Source organism: Pituophis catenifer, unplaced genomic scaffold, assembly GCF_029215685.1.
Source record: "Pituophis catenifer annectens isolate HBS135680 unplaced genomic scaffold, rPitCat1.0.hap2 SCAF_15, whole genome shotgun sequence".
Lineage (NCBI taxonomy): Eukaryota > Metazoa > Chordata > Lepidosauria > Squamata > Colubridae > Pituophis > Pituophis catenifer.
In genome coordinates this window covers 14,034,428-14,050,502 of record NW_027256895.1, presented here as the reverse complement: position 1 = coordinate 14,050,502, position 16,075 = coordinate 14,034,428, and positions in this window count along the sequence as shown.

Sequence of the window (16,075 nt, the reverse complement as noted above, 5' to 3'; positions counted from 1 at the left end):
ATCTTGAACAGTAGTTCCCAATGTTGCGTCAGCGTCCAAGAAATCCCCCTTGTCTCTGCGGAAGGATTTGAAGATGTCAAGAATCCCAGGGGACCTAGCAGCATCAGGACACTGAATGGGGACACTTTGGGTCAAGTCCACTCCCGCCAACAACGTGGCATCAGAAGGTGGAGTGGGTACCTTATTCCTAAACCAACCCCTAGACCTAAGGTTAAGAGTTTGACAATCTCAGTAAAGGGAGGAATAAAAAAGGAGAACGGACCCCTACAACAATTGAAAAGAGGAGATTGCATATCAGGGATACTGGAATTGGGTCGAAACCTTGTTAAATCATAGGGTCACCTTCCCTGTGTGTAAAGAGACATCAGAAACCTGGTAGGCCTATAAGATCCCTGACAAAAGAACAATGTCCATCAGAAGTGTACCTAGGTCCTAGAATGAACCTTAGGGATGTAAAACTAACCAAAGATCTTTTTCCTTCTGCACACCACTCACTTTCTCATCACCACCAACTACCATCATCACAAGATGGGGAGGATGGAAGAGGTCCTGGAATGTATCCAAGGAAAGGTGCCGCAGTCTGTTCCAGCCCCCTCGCTTCACTATCTGGCTCTCCATTAGGTCCAACACAGGTTTATGTGTCTTCTTTCCCCCTGGGAATACTACCTCCTGGTATCTTTTTGAAGGCCCAATCCTCAGAGATAAGCAAAAGGACCCTTCACTAGAAGTCCCATTACAGCTGCTTGCTGGAATGTTCGTGGCAGGGACTTGAGGGTCTGGACTAATGAAAAGAACCATCAGACCCATGCTTTCTCCATGAACATAGGCGTATGTGTAAGGGAAAAAGGAGTTTTCTTCTTCTGCGGGAAGGATGCGTATTTATGTTTGCCAACAAATTGGACCGGAACATGCACACTAGTACACCTTTTTCCTAAAATAGGTGTTGTCAGTGGAGAACATACCATCCCTGTTCCTCTCATGGGACATGTTCAGAAACAGGCACCAATCCTAGTCCCACTATTAGTAATCATGGGGATAGGAACTACAGTTGGAACAGGTGTAGGTGGAGTGACACACTCAGTAATACAGTTTCAGCAATTATCAGAGGAGCTCCAAGAAAGCCTGAACCAAATTGCTTGAACCCTGGTAGAAGTCCAAGACCAGATAGATTCATTGGCAGCAGTGGTCCTACAAAATCAACGTGCCTCAGACCTCCTAACCGCAGAGAGAGGAGGTATGTGTGTATTTCTGGGAGAAGATTGTTGTTTCTATATGAATAAATCAGGTGTGGTCAGGGAAGTTGCCAAGGATTTGCAGGATAGGGCATCCAAGATAAGTCAGAGGTTACAAACAACTGACAGGTGGTTTTCTTGGTTGCCTGGATCCGGCTGGATTAAACAAATGTTATTCTTGTTGATATGGCTGTGGCAGGCTTAGCTTTTATTCCTTGTGCAATCCCTGTGCTGAAACAGCTATCTATCAGAGCAATAAAAGAGATACAGACTGAGAAAGAATTAGTTTTGACAGAGCGCTTTCTTGAAGATAAAGACTCTGAAACAGACACATATGTAGAAATGGAGTCTGGAAAAGAATGGAGGGAGTACCTCCAAGGATTAATAGAGTGAAGATCAAGAAATACCTATCTCTTGCCTAGATTTGTCATATTTTGTTAGATATTATCTGTTAGCTTTGTTTATCCAAAGGAATGGAATAATATTTACTAAAGAGTTGAACATGTAAGGAATGGTGAAAGTTTCTGCATGGAAAAACTTTCAAAGTGGGGAATAATGTGGATAAAAGAAAGGAATCATACATAGTCAGATATATGGGCTCTGGAGGACCCTCTCTATTCACATTGTTATAGGGGGAAGACGTGCTTAGATACATGAACTCTGAGAGAACCTCTCTATTCACATTATTATAAGAGAGGAAAGTGCTTGTTGGAGATTATATTAACAAACAGTTAAACTCCATTAAATGGTAATATATCTTCTGAGGAAACCTAGATGTCACGGAAGGACCGCCATATGGAAAAATCTGAGTGACCTCACTATGAATGAGACAAAGACCTATATGTTACAAAGAGTTACTTAATCCAATAAATTTACCCAAGGACAGCAGTAACTCTCCCATTAACAACTACAAGCGCTTAAGAAAAGTTGTGTGGCTAAGATAATTTTATAAACTAAAATTAATGATTTAAGTAATTAGATGAACATATTATCCAATGTATGTAACCATTTGGGAAAATCGGATGTATGATCTCATGTTAACCATATATGGAAAATGTATGATCTCACTGAATCCTTTGTCTTAGAAATGTATAAAAACCATTGTATCAGAGTTCTTTCTTTATTCAAAGCTTCAGGTACAAAACTGGCTCTGAACCTTGCACAATAAAACTGTCTCTGGCTGACCCAGGAATGTTGTTTGGTCTCATCATTCCACAACAAATATATACGTTGATGTAACGTTATTATACTACTATCGAGAAGTAAATAAATATCATAGAATAGAGAACTACAAAAGCAAAATACATATGCCGATACAGAAATCTATAAAATGACCTTAGATGGTATGCATTCTTTGCTGTGTTTTGTTTTGTTTTGATGTATTTGTGGTTGTTTTTTATGTTGTTTTTTAAATACAAAACTGTTTTAAAAAATAATTGTTAAAATTCTTTTATCTCACTGTGTGGATTTGAAACCCAAATTTCCCAAGGCCTTTTCATGAGTCCACCCAGCATGATAAAATGACCCTTTCGTGTTTTTTTTACACATTTCCAACTTAGATGTGAAGTACCTTTATCACATTATTTCTTTTTCTGTTGTCGTATCTTAACAGTCCACCATTTTGTCAAAATTCTCTTTTAAATGAAAAGCCGAAATGTTGAATTTCAGTCCTTCCAGCCACCTTTTGCTGTAAAAAGGCATCAGGCTAGAAAGTGGGGGGCTACAATTTCAAGTCCTGCCTTGGCCATGACAGAAGCTGGCTACGAGTTCAAGTCCTGCCTTAGCCATGAAAGAAGCGGGCTACGAGTTCAAGTTCTGCCTTGGCCATGAAAGACCAGTCTAAGTTTGTCTCCGTCCAATCCACCTCACAGGGTTGTTGTTATTGTGAGGGAAAATAGGAGGAAGGTGTCTTGGATAGTGTTCATTGCCTTAAGTGGTTTCCAAAAAATAATAAAGGCGGGATACGTATAAATAAAACATTTTTTCCTCATTGTTCCTGTGTATGTCGTAACCAAATTTAATCCAGCTTTGGGCCTTTCCAGGCCTGAGATTTTAAAGAGCAGGGCAGAAAACAACACACAACCACAACTGCAATATTGATGATATTCAACATTATTTTTGCTCACCTTGCCTTTCCTGCAAAACTGGCTGGTCCCTGGGCTAAAAACAACAGGAAGATGGGATCATTTAGGTCGGCTCAAAGGAAAAAGAAAGAAAGGCCGAGCAAGGGAAGAGAGTAAGTTGTAGAGTAAAACGGACAAGTAGGAAAAGCTGTTTCTTCTCCAGCTAGTAAAAGGCCAGTAGTAACAACTCTTTCTCCTCCAGCTAGTTCCAGGCCTGCCTTTCTATCTGCGTAGGCTTCGGCCTAAAAATTTAAGGTTGTGGGAGGGGTTGATTTTTTTTTTTATTTTTTTTTTTTGACTCGGCTCATTTGGCTGGAGAGGCTCCACGTGGAATGGAGACCTTCCAGGTTTGGCATCAGGAAGTGAATAGTGGTTGTGAGGATAGGTGGTTTATCTCTCTTAAAGAGAGGGGAAGCGGTTGCCTTTCGTAACTTTTCATCTTTTTCTCTTGTGCTTTCTTCTCTTGCATTTCCTTCCTTCTTTCCTTTCCTCCCTCTTTCCATCCTTTTTTCTTTCTTTCCTTCCTTCCTCCTTCGCTCCCTCCCTCATTTTCTTCCTGTCTTCATCACTCCTTCCTTCTTTCCTTTCTTATGTCTTTCTTCACTTTCCTACTTTCCTTCCTTCCCTCCATTCCTCCTCTCTCCCTCCCTCCCTTCCTTCATTCCTCCTTCTCTCCCTCATTCTTTTTCTTTCTTCCTCCCTCCCTCCTTCCTTTCTTCCTCCCTCCCTCCTTTTTTCTTTCCTTCCTTCCTTCCTTCCTTCCTTCCCTCCTTCCCTCCTTCCTTCCTTCTTTCCTTTTCTCCCTTTTTCTTCATTCTTATTTCCTTCATTCCTTCCTCTTCCTCTCTCATTCTTCCTTCCTTCCTTTCTCTTTCCTCCCTTTCCTATTACCTTCCCTCCCTCCCTCCCTCCCTCCTTCCTCCTCCCTCTCCCTCCTGTCCTCCCTTCCTCACTTTCCTTCCTTCCTCCTTCTCTTCGTTTCTTCCTCCCTCCTCTTCCCTTCCTCTTTCCTCCTTCCATCTCTCCTTCCTTCCTCCTCCCCTCCTTCTCTTCTCTTCCCTTCCTTCCTCTTTCCATCCTTCCTTCTTTCTATCCCTCCCCTTTCTTTCTTTCTTTCCTTCCTTCCTTCCTTCCTTCCTTCCTTCCTTCCTTCCTTCCTTCCTTCGAAAGTCAGCACCTACCCCCCCCAGAAGAATGAAATATTTTGAGAAATATTAAAAAGGCAGAATATTATACAGTATTTCCCTAAAGGAGAAATGGAGAAACATGCTTTTAAAGTCAGAAAGCAGACTCAGTCCTTCTTAACAGCCCCCAACAGATATTTTGTGCCCATTAAGAAAGATTAGGACAGCCTATTCAGAAACCAGCCCCAGTTCCCCTGCCCCAAGCAGAAACTGAGGAGGCCAGCTTTTAGAAACACAGATTTGCTAATCCATTCAGAAAGACTGGGTCAGACGGATACTCCAGATAAGCAACAAACAAAAGGCTGAAAAGATTAGCTCAGACAAACACCTAGGATTTGCATTTCCTCTTTTGCCTATAGAGCCAGTTATGACCCCTACATGACCCCATAGGAATCTGACAACAGCCAATAGAATATTAAAGGACATGTTCTTGCACAGGAACAGGAAGCTCAAATACAAAGCCCAAAGAAGGTATGAAAACCCACCCGCTCTCAACTCCATTTTGTCAGCTGCACCAGAATCACATGTGGTTCTGCTTCATCAATAAACCATCTTTCCAATCAGCCTCCATGTTTCCAGTGTCTTTCTCCCAACTTGGAACTGAACCAGATGGATTTTCCTTCCTTCCTTCCTTCTTTGCTTCCTTCTTTGCTTCCTTCCTTCCTTCCTTCCTTCCTTCCTTCCTTCCTTCCTTCCTTCCTTCCTCCCTCCCTCCCTCCCTCCCTCCCTCCCTCCCTTTCTTCTGTAAAATCCTCAATGCAGATAATAAATTAATAAATCAATAACACTTGTTTTCCTACTTCTGTCAAGTTAACTGCCAGCTAGGCAACAACAAACAAATGTTTGGAAATTATTTTTTCTGTGGCACATGCAAGCCTCAATAGAAACAATTGCACCCCTGTTTGTTCACTCAAAAAAGCTCACAACACCCAAACCTATGTTCACTATGCCTTATAATACCATCTAAGCAGGGGTGGTATTCACCGGTTCGCAAATGTGAATGTGTTGAGGGTAATTGCAATTTAAATACTGGTTATATGGTTTCTGCTTCAACCCATCAACTAATTTTACAGTTTTCTGTAACATCTTAAAACTGATATGCCCCATACGTCTGTGAAGCAAGTGAACACATTCATCATGTGGTTTGACATTTGAGTATACAACATTTGTAACATGGTTACTAGATAATACATATAAACCATCTTTCAGTTTTCCAATAATCTTGGTTTCACCTTTTTCAATTAAACAATCATTGGTTCTAAACGTTACTGTATATCCTAGCTTAACCAATACTCTAATCGACAGCAAATTAAAGTTTAGGTTTGGAACATATAACATATGCATTTTTTCTTTTACATATGGACATATTGCCATTCCCTCACCACATGCTTTTAGCTTCCACCCATTTGCTAAAGAAACCTTATTATTACTAGGCAACATTTTCACAAAATAGCTATTGTTGTGGATTTAATAAGACAAACACAACTTTTGGGTTAATCAGAGACAGATTTTATATATTGCGCAATAGGTTCAAGGCTCTGTACATGAAGCGTTGAACAAAGACAGGAATTAGGTACAATGGTTTTATACCCTTCTAGACAAAGGATTCTTTGAAGTCAGCAGTTCATATGGTCCTATACATTTATCAATTTTTAGTTGACATTTCCTAATTACAGAATTTCTTTGCAAAACAGTCATAATTCTTTTTGTAGATTATTGAAGCATATCTTTTATCTTTTGTTGAAACAACAAAGTGGACATCCCTGTCGCTTTAACCTCAAGGTGTAAATCATGTAGACTGTTCTTATCTGTGACAACTGAGAGGCCTTGAAGTAAGCATCCTTGCAAAGAAATATCCCTCCCTGTGTTCTGAATATAATTGCAAGCAATTTCTCTCTTACAATATTAAGAACAAAGAGGGGCCCTTCAGTGACTATCTAACTGGATCCGTGTTTTTATTTATTTTATTTTATTTTATTTGTTACCTGTCCCACCATACTATCAATAACCCACGAATCGTGGTTAACTGGTTTCTTATCAGACATAGCTACATTACATTGTTTTTTATCATTAACCATGGTTTTTTGTTTCAGCCTTCTGCAAAACTTGGCTATATGACCCTTCTTGCCACAATTAAAACAATGTTTTCCAGCATATACATGGTTATTTGCCTTTACATTTACATTAATCGACTCAGGTTCTTCCCTTAGTTGTTTTCTTTCTTCTCTCCTTCTGGCCACTTCTAGTAGTCGCGAGGTTGCATTGGCCAAAGTTAGTTCCTGCTGTGTGAGAACTTCAAATGATGTTACTACGTTGTCGTAGCTCTCATCTAGCGATGATAACAGTATATAAACCTGTTGTTGCTCAGAAAAAACCACCTCCTTCTTATGTAGCTCTCGAAAAATGCTTTTTATGCAATTCAGGTGTGTTAACATGTCACCACCCTTAAGGAGTCATGTGCGAAACAACTTTCGTGTAATGTTAATTTGTGCCCCTACAGTGTCACGAACATAAAGACATTTCAAATTTCCCCAGCATTTTGCAGCAGACTGTTCACCCTCGATATGAACAAGCTGGGTATCGTCTAGAGACAAACTAATAATACACAATGCACTCTCATTCTTCCTCTGGAACTCGGCTATTGTCCTGGCATCCTCAGCATCGTCAGCATTCCAGGAGGTCACATCTGGTGGATTCTGCACTACATCCCATAGCCCTTCTTTGTGCAACAGGAGACTGCACTTGGTGGACCAGGATTTGTAGTTGGTGCCATCCAGCCGGGTAACCAGCGATAAATTGGGAGCTTGACCTTGTGCCATCCTCACCAGGATATTTAAAATACGTATCAGAATGTCTGGAGCAATAATGTGTGTCGCAACTCTCTTATTGCTGTAACTGGTACACACACTCTGGCACTGGGCCCATAACCAGTGTTGAGGGTAAAACTGCCCTCTGCAAAGTAGTGCAACGGATCAGACAGCGAATAAAAGCGTTGCTTAGCAAAACACACAGACAGTCACAGACTCTGAACGTTTAAAGAAAAATAAACAGTCTTTACTTGTAGTATAAAAACAAACTTGGCTTCTCAAAACAACTTCTTCAAACAATCACGGTTTAACCCAAAACATAGTTTGCTTACAATTCCAGTTCTCTTCAGTAATACAGACAAAGTACCTTCCAGCAGTTCAACCTTCTAATAGCAGGAGCAGGAGCAAGAGTAGAAGTGAGAGCAGGAGTGAACGAACTTCCTGCCTTCCTTTATATGTCTGCTTAGCACAGCCAATTAGTCATCTTTGTAGCAGTTAAAGTTACAGAACATAGCTTCCTATATATCATCTACCCAACTGTAGGATAAGCATCCAACAGAGTGTGCCCACGTGTGAGCTTGCTTCACTCGCACATGCCACCTCCGTGCATGTGCAGAACCTTCCGTGCATGCGCAGAGCATCAAAAATGGGACATGATGACATCCGGGTGGGTGGGCAGAGCCTCCCGCAGTCGCCGCTACCAGTTCGCACGAACCGGATTTAACCGGCTGAATACCACCACTGCATCTAAGCATCCATACCTTTCAGTGTAAAAAGTCATCCATTTTGAGTAGATTTGAGAGAACATATCAATTTCTGAGTGGGTCCCTTTTGCCCTTTTTTCCTCTGAATTCATATTATTATGGGACGGAGGAAGAAGTTACCTAGGTTCTTCTGGTAAGAATTTCTGGTAAAACGGCAAGAATTCATGGTGTATCTTGCTAATCCTCTAGGAGCTGTATTTCAGCTTAAGTTCTCCAACACCCGTCTATGTATTGCAAACTTGAATGAAGTTGTTTGAACAAGTTAATTAAATTGTCAGAATCAGGATACAAATTGTGCTTCAAGGCCACCGTTGCAGTTGTGACTTCATGGCCTTGCAACTGAACCAGGGGTGAAATCCAGCAGGTTCTGACAGGTTCTGGAGAATCGGTAGCGGAAATTTTGAGCAGTCCAGAGAACCGGTAGCGGAAATTTTAAGTAGTTCAGAGAACCGGCAAATATCACCTTTGGCTGGCCCCAGAGTGGAGTGGGAATGGATATTTTGCAATATCCTTCCCCCAGGAGTGGGAAGGGAAATGGGGATTTTGCAGTATCCTTCCCCTGGAGTGGGGTGGGAATGGAGATTTTGCAGTATCCTTCCCCTGCCACACCCACCAAGCCACACTACGCTCACCAAGCCACGCCCACAGAACTGGTAGTAAAAAAAATTGGATTTCACCACTGAACTGAACCATATTATTTCTATCATATACCTGCTTAATTTTTCTCACAGCTCAGGTTCTGGTGGATTTTGCAGAAGTTTCATATCTCCATACCCAACACTTCTCTCTTCACTGTAGACAAAGGCAAGGAATTAGTGCATCTTCCCATAAATAGACTGAAATTTATTACTTGTGGCCTTATTGAAAACTGACTGATCTTCAGATCTGGAAATGGAAAAAGATGCTAAAGGGCAGTGCACACCAAAACAACTACCGGTAGACACAAGGACAGTTTTTTCCCATATGCCATCACTCTGCTTAACAACTAATTCCCACAACACTGTCAAACTATTTACTAAGACAGTATTACTATTATTCTTCTCTTCCTTACTAGTAATTATCTCTTCCCACTTATTACTATAACTATGTTGCTTGTATCTTTCAATTTATATTGTTTTTACCTGTTTCCTATTACAATTTGATAGCTTATTAGTAATCTTGACTATCACTAAGTGTTGTATCTTTTTATTCTTGATGAATGTATTTTATTCTCCTTATGTACACAGAGAGCATATACACCTAAGACAAATTCCTTGTGTGTCCAATCACACTTGGCCAATAAAGAGTTCTATTCTGTAAATGTGTCTCTTAGCCTATGCTTAATGTCTGCACCCTACTTCTCCTTGGACCAAGAGAGTTGGTAAGGGTCTCTAATGGGTAAATCATATTGTTTTTAATGATTATTCAAAATGTATTTTGTTTTGTTTAATTGTATGTCATCCTGGGTCACATTTGTGAGATGGGCAGCATTAGATAGGTGATAGAGATAGAGAGATAGAGAGATAGATAGATAGATAGATAGATAGATAGATAGATAGATAGATAGATGGATGGATGGATGGATGGATGGATGGATGGATGGATGGATGGATGGATGGATGGATGATGGATGGGGCTGGGCAGATACATACCGTGTTTCCCCGAAAATAAGACCCTGTCTTATATTTTTTTGAACCCCAAAATAAGCGCTTGGTCTTATTTTCGGGTAGGTCTTATTATTTTGGGGTGCGTGGAGCAAGATGGAGCTCCTCTTGCTGTCTTACCTAATTTCCAGCTCTGTGTTTAAATATTTTTGGGGAGGGCTTATTTTCGGGGGGTGGTTTTTTTTAGCGCATGCGCTCAAAAGCCCAATTGGGCATATTATTAGGGGATGTCTTATTTTCGGGGAAAAAGGGTAAATGGTAGGTAGGTAGATATATAGGCAGACATATATAAATTATCTATCTATCTATCTATCTACCTATCTATCTATCTATCTATCTATCTAATCTATCATTTCTCATCTATCTCTCATATCCATCTCTCATTTACCTATTTGTCTGTCTATCATTTATCTATCAGATAGACAGACAGATATTGATTAACAGAAATCTACAATTAGAGTTAGGGCTAGGGCATAAGGACCAAAGATTTGTATGACTTTACATCAGAAAACAATCCAGCTGGTGTTGCATCTTGTGTCATATGACATCATGACAGCAAACAGTAATACCCTCTTCCTGTTCTTCCCTTCACAGCAAATGCTACTTTCTTCAATTATTAATAAAATCATTTCCATTCCTCTTTAGACTACATGAAGAAACATTGGATACTCTACTAACCTGACCCAATGAGAAATGCAGAGCCTAATCAATAACTACTTCCAAAGGATAGCCACAAGTACAAAAATATCTCACAAAAATTAGCAACTGCCCTTCAAGAAAGGTAATCTAAATATGTCCAGGTAATAGACAATAAACACAGATAAAGGTAAAGGTAAAGGTTCCCCTCGCACATATGTGCTAGTCGTTCCCGACTCTAGGGGACTGTGCTCATCTCCGTTTCAAAACCGAAGAGCCAGCGCTGTCCAAAGACGTCTCCGTGGTCATGTGGCCGGCATGACTAAATGCCAAAGGCGCACGGAACGCTGTTACCTTCCCACCAAATTCCCACCCTATTTTTCTACTTGCATTTTTTACGTGCTTTCGAACTGCAAGGTTGGCAGAAGCTGGGACAAGTCACGGGAGCTCACCCCGTTACGCAGCACTAGGGATTCGAACCGCTGAACTGCCAACCTTTCGATTGACAAACTCAGTGTCTTAGCCACTGAGCCACCGCGTCCCTTAAACACAGATAGTACTAGATAATTCTCACAATAGTGATACCCAGTTAGCTAGCGTGAGATGGGACACGACAACTGAATCTCAAGTTAAAGCTGTGTCTGGATACAAACAGCACAACTCTTGATACCCCATCTCCATCTTAAGTTTGTATTTGACACATACATTTTTGTGTCACCTTTTTTTGATGGGTCTCATAAGCAAAGGCCCAGGTTGACGTACTCTGGAATAGGGATAACAATTCTAAATTGCAGCAACAAAGGCCAGTTCAACAGAATGTCCCAATGGCCAAGTCATTGGAATGGATGCTGCCATGGCTGCTCAGATGCCATGAGGTTGCGCTCCTCAAGTCAGAGAGCCTGAAAAGAAAGTAGATGAGGATCAACAACTTACTGAACCGTGGAACCTCCAAAATAATTTAAATGATCATCTGATTCAAATAAGGATGGCGGTCTGTGGATAAAAGCATCTCCAACTGAATATATAAGGGAGACGCAATGCCTCTTGGTGATGGGGAGATAAGTAGCTGCGTGTAGTCACCAGTAGGGATATGCAAAATGCAGTGATTCAAGAATAAAACATTCTAGAGAACAATCCAACGTTCTGTTGTACCTCCAGAACCATGGTGATCCACCAGCAAACTGCACTGTTCTAAAGAGAGCTGGCAGTTTTCTTGAAAAAAAATTTTATGGCCCAAAACTGGTCCATGGTATTCCAGAGGTTGTTTGTCTTCCAAACATCTCCAAACATCTTCAGGGTACCTCAAACCATTTCTAGTTCAGAGGAGTTATTTCCAGAAGTTGCCAAATTAGACCTGGAGGAGCGTGGTGTGGTTCTGACCGAGGCGTTCGCAAACCACGAAGCAGGCTCCTTATCTTGACAAAAATTCCTTTTTATTAGGTTACTGTGAATTTCTCTCTTTCACACTCAGCAAAGTCTTTCAAGGGAGAATTGACAGTCACAGACCTTATCTGGCTTGGAGAGCTGCCAGGCCGATATCTTCAAAACTTGGCAAGGAGTCTTAGAGAGTCACAAACCAATTAGGCGAACTAATTGTCTCCTGCAAACTCCCCTCCGCTTTCGCACTTCTTTTATTCCCTCGGGGAGGGGGGCATTCATCATATACCTGTGGCCTTACTCCCAAGTCAACCCTTGTTCTTTAGCTGTTCCCTTCATCTGGCAACTCCATGCATGCACACACTGGGAACAGGCTCCATCTGTTCGTCTGCCTCACTGATGTCTGACTCCGAAGGCAGCTGATTACTGGCATCTGGCCCTGGCCCCCTCTCTGCCTCTGACGCAGAGCCCTCATCAGAGCTTTCCCCGGACTCCAGGACAGGCCCACGTTCCTCCCCAACCTCCTCACTGCCTGAATCTGCTGCCAGCTCCGCTGGCGGGCAACAACAGGTACCATAGAGATTCAGGATGTTCCAGAGTGAGAAGAATGGAAGGTCTGAAGTTCTTCTTATTCCTGGTCCTCCACGCAAATCAGAAAGTTTAACAGAAAAATATTGCTTTTCCGTCCTTTGTTTTACATTAGCTCTTGAAAAGGGATCTTCGAAAAAATCGAGAGAGGAACATTCAACACGAGTTAATTCTGGAAATGAAATAGTACAGAATCAAAGTTTGAAGATTCATAATGGTTTTCACTTTATCTCTGCCTCAGCTTGACACAAACCGAGTTACTGTTTGGAGAAGCTTTCTACAGCTTACTGATCTTCCATTTATTTGGATCAGTGGTGGGATTCAACTGGTTCAGGCCGGTTCGAGCGAACCGGTAGTTAAATTGCTGGCTGGCCCCTCCCCTCCCCTCTCCATCCAGGAGTCCCTACACTCCCCATTTTGGCTCCCAGATAAGTGCAGGAAAGCCTACTAGGCCCAAAATGGGGAGTGGTGTGTGTGTGCAGCGCCTCCCCCATCCCCATGGCCCGTTTTCGCTCCCAGGGGACTTCAGGGAGGACTCCTAGGCCCAAAACTGGGTGCGGGGGAGTGAGACGTGGACCTCTGCAGCCTGTTTTTGCTCCCAGGAGGCTGCAGGGAGGCCTACTAGATCCAAAATGGGGTGTGGAGGTGTACATCTCCCCCGTGGCCCGTTTTTGCTCCCAGGGGTTGCAGGAGGCCGAGTGCTGCCTGTCACAACCCCTGGCTACACTCACCATGGCCACGCCCACCAGCCGGTCATTAGGGCAGAGAACCGGTTGTTAAATTATTTGAATCCCACCAATTTGGATCTGAACTCCACAAATTTCCTACCAGCATAGGCAAAATTCCCAATATCCACACACACTTGAGGGACTGTCCCAAAGGTACTTTCCCCAAAAGGCAAGTGGACTTTCTAGGGTTTTTCTTTGAAAATGTTTGGCTTCTCATCCAAGAACCTTCTTCAGTTCAGAACTGAAAAAGCTTCTTGGATGAGAAATGAAACTTTTTCAAAGAAAAAAACCCAAGAAAGTCCAGATGCCTTTTGGAAAAATTTCTTTGGGACAATCATGACCTGGATGATTGAGAATCTCCATAGACACTTGAAGGATTTGTGCAATGTTACACAAATTTACTATAATTATTATTGTGGTGTGGTTGATTCTGGTGAGCAAAGCATCATTTGTGGAGCGGTATAAACCTGCCATGTTGAGCCCAGTTCTTGAACCCTCGTCATCCATTCTGGCTCTTCAGAAGCTTGGATGGGTTGTCTTCTCCAACCTACTTTTCAAGATGTTCTTAATGTTATCTACGGGACCGCCTGCTACCACCAATAGCCTCTCACCGGCCAGTACGCTCCCATAGAGAGGGGCTCCTCCGGGTGCCGTCGGCCAAACAATGTCGACTGGCGGCCCCTAGGGGGAGAGCCTTCTCTGTGGGGGCACCTACGATCTGGAACGAGCTCGCCCCGGAGATACGGAGGATCCCGGATCTGTGCACCTTCCGTCGCGCGCTCAAGACACTCTTATTTCATGAAGCTGGCCTGGCCTAAATCTTCTCCCCTTTTAAAAGTAAATTTTAATTTGTTTTTAAATTATCGGGTATTTTAAATTTGTTTCAGCCAAATTATTTAATTCGTTTTTATTCTATTTTACATTTTTCTATTTATGTGTTTTATTGTGGCTGTTCACTGCCCTGAGTCCTTCGGGAGAAGAGTGGTATAGAAATCCAATAAAATAAAAATAAATAAATAAATAATGGATTGGATTCAACGGTTGAATTCGTCTTCCTTCATTGAGCTTCAGCAGTTCCTGTAAATTCACCTGCTCCTTTCATGTTGCTGTTTAGTTTTCTATAACTTCTCAAAACCAAAAAGATGATAATAGAGGTCTTCAAAACCCTTCCCCCCTCCCCCCCCATTCACCCACTTTCAGCTGCAATTCTACTACCTTGGAGCCCATACTAAAGGCAAAGATGAGGCTAAAACATAAAGAACAGTTGCAGGAACTAGGTATGTTCCTGCAACTGTAGTTTAATGAAAAGAAGGACTAGGGGAGAGATGATAGCAGTCTTCCAATATCTCAGGGGCTGCCACAAAGAAGAGGGAGTCAAGCTATTCTCCAAAGCACCTGAAGGCAGGACAAGAAGCAATGGGTGGAAACTAATCAAGGAGAGAAGCAACCTTGAACTAAGGAGAAATTTTCTGACAGTTAGAACAATTAGTCAATGGAACGACTTGCATGCAGAAGTTGTGAATGCTCCAACACTGGAAGTTTTTAAGAAGAGGTTGGATAACCATTTGTCTGAAGTGGTGTAGGGTTTCCTGCCTAAGCAGGGGGTTGGACTAGAAGACCTCCAAGGTCCCTTCCAACTCTGTTATTCTATTCTATTCTATATACACTCTACAAAAAAGCAGAATTGAAAATATTGTGTACCCTGAAACATTATTTTTTCATTCTGGTAAAATAATTGGGGTGGGTTTTTGGTTTTTTGTTTTTTTTTGGGAAATATGCAACTATTGAGACAACATTCCTTTATTCAGTGAGATTTAAGCTCCTTTTAATGTCGCATATAATCTAGACTTGGAAGGATAAAAAAAATAATAGTTTAGCAATGAATACGAGGCCTTCTGATGAATATCCATATGGCACTAATTTCAGGTTGTGTTTTCCAGCTGGGTGAGAATGAAATGGTGGGTCTGGAGGTTGTCAAACGGGCCGTTTTCGGCCTCCGGAGGACCTCCAGGAGGGTGGGAAAGGCTATTTTCGTCCTCCCCAGACTCCTAGAGAGGCCCTGGAGGCTGGGGACAGCAAAAAATGGGCCTTCTGGTCCCATCAGAAATTGTCAAACGGGCCGTTTTCGGCCTCTGGAGGAACTCCAGGAGGGTGGGGAAGGCTATTTTCGTCCTCCCCAGGCTCCTAGAGAGGCCCTGGAGCCAGGTGGGAAAGAAAAACAGGCCTTCCCCATCCCACTCCAGGCCCTCCGGAGGCAGAAAACAGCCTGTTTCCCTATTTCTGGTGGGCCCAGAAGACCCGAAAATCAGCTGGCAGAGCTGAGCTCGCGTGCCCACTGATATGGCTACGCGCGTTACCTGTGGCATGCGTGCCATAGGTTCGCCATCACAGGCATAGAGGTAGTCTTCAGCTTGCAACCATTCATTTAGTGACCGTTTGAAGTGTGACTTATGTGACTTCAAAAGTGACTTATGACCATTTTTACACTTACGACCGTTGCAGCATCCCCATGGTCATGTGATCAACATTTGGGACACGTGACAACTGGTTCCTATCTATGACGGTTGCAGTGTCCCAAGGTCACGTGATCGTCTTTGGTGATCTTCTCACAAGCAAAGTCAACGGGGAAGCCAGATTCACTTAACACACCGGGTTACCAGCAACTGCAAACGATTCATTTAACTGTGGCAAGAAAAGTCACAAAATGGGGCAAAACTCACTTACCAACAGTCTTGCTTAGCAACAGAAGGTTGGGCTCACTTGTGGTCATAAGTCGAGGACTACTTGTATGGCTTTCGTTGTCTAGCGGATCTGACATTTTTAATATTGTCCTCAGAGTTTCTTCTCTTTAATAAAGATCCTTCTGTGAAGAAGTCCACAAACTCCAAACAAACAAACAAAAAAATTAGATTCTTCAGCTGGAGTGGGCATGGCCAGATCGATGTCACTCATGTTGGGGGTTCCTGTGGTAGCCCGAGCGCTCTGCCAGTGAA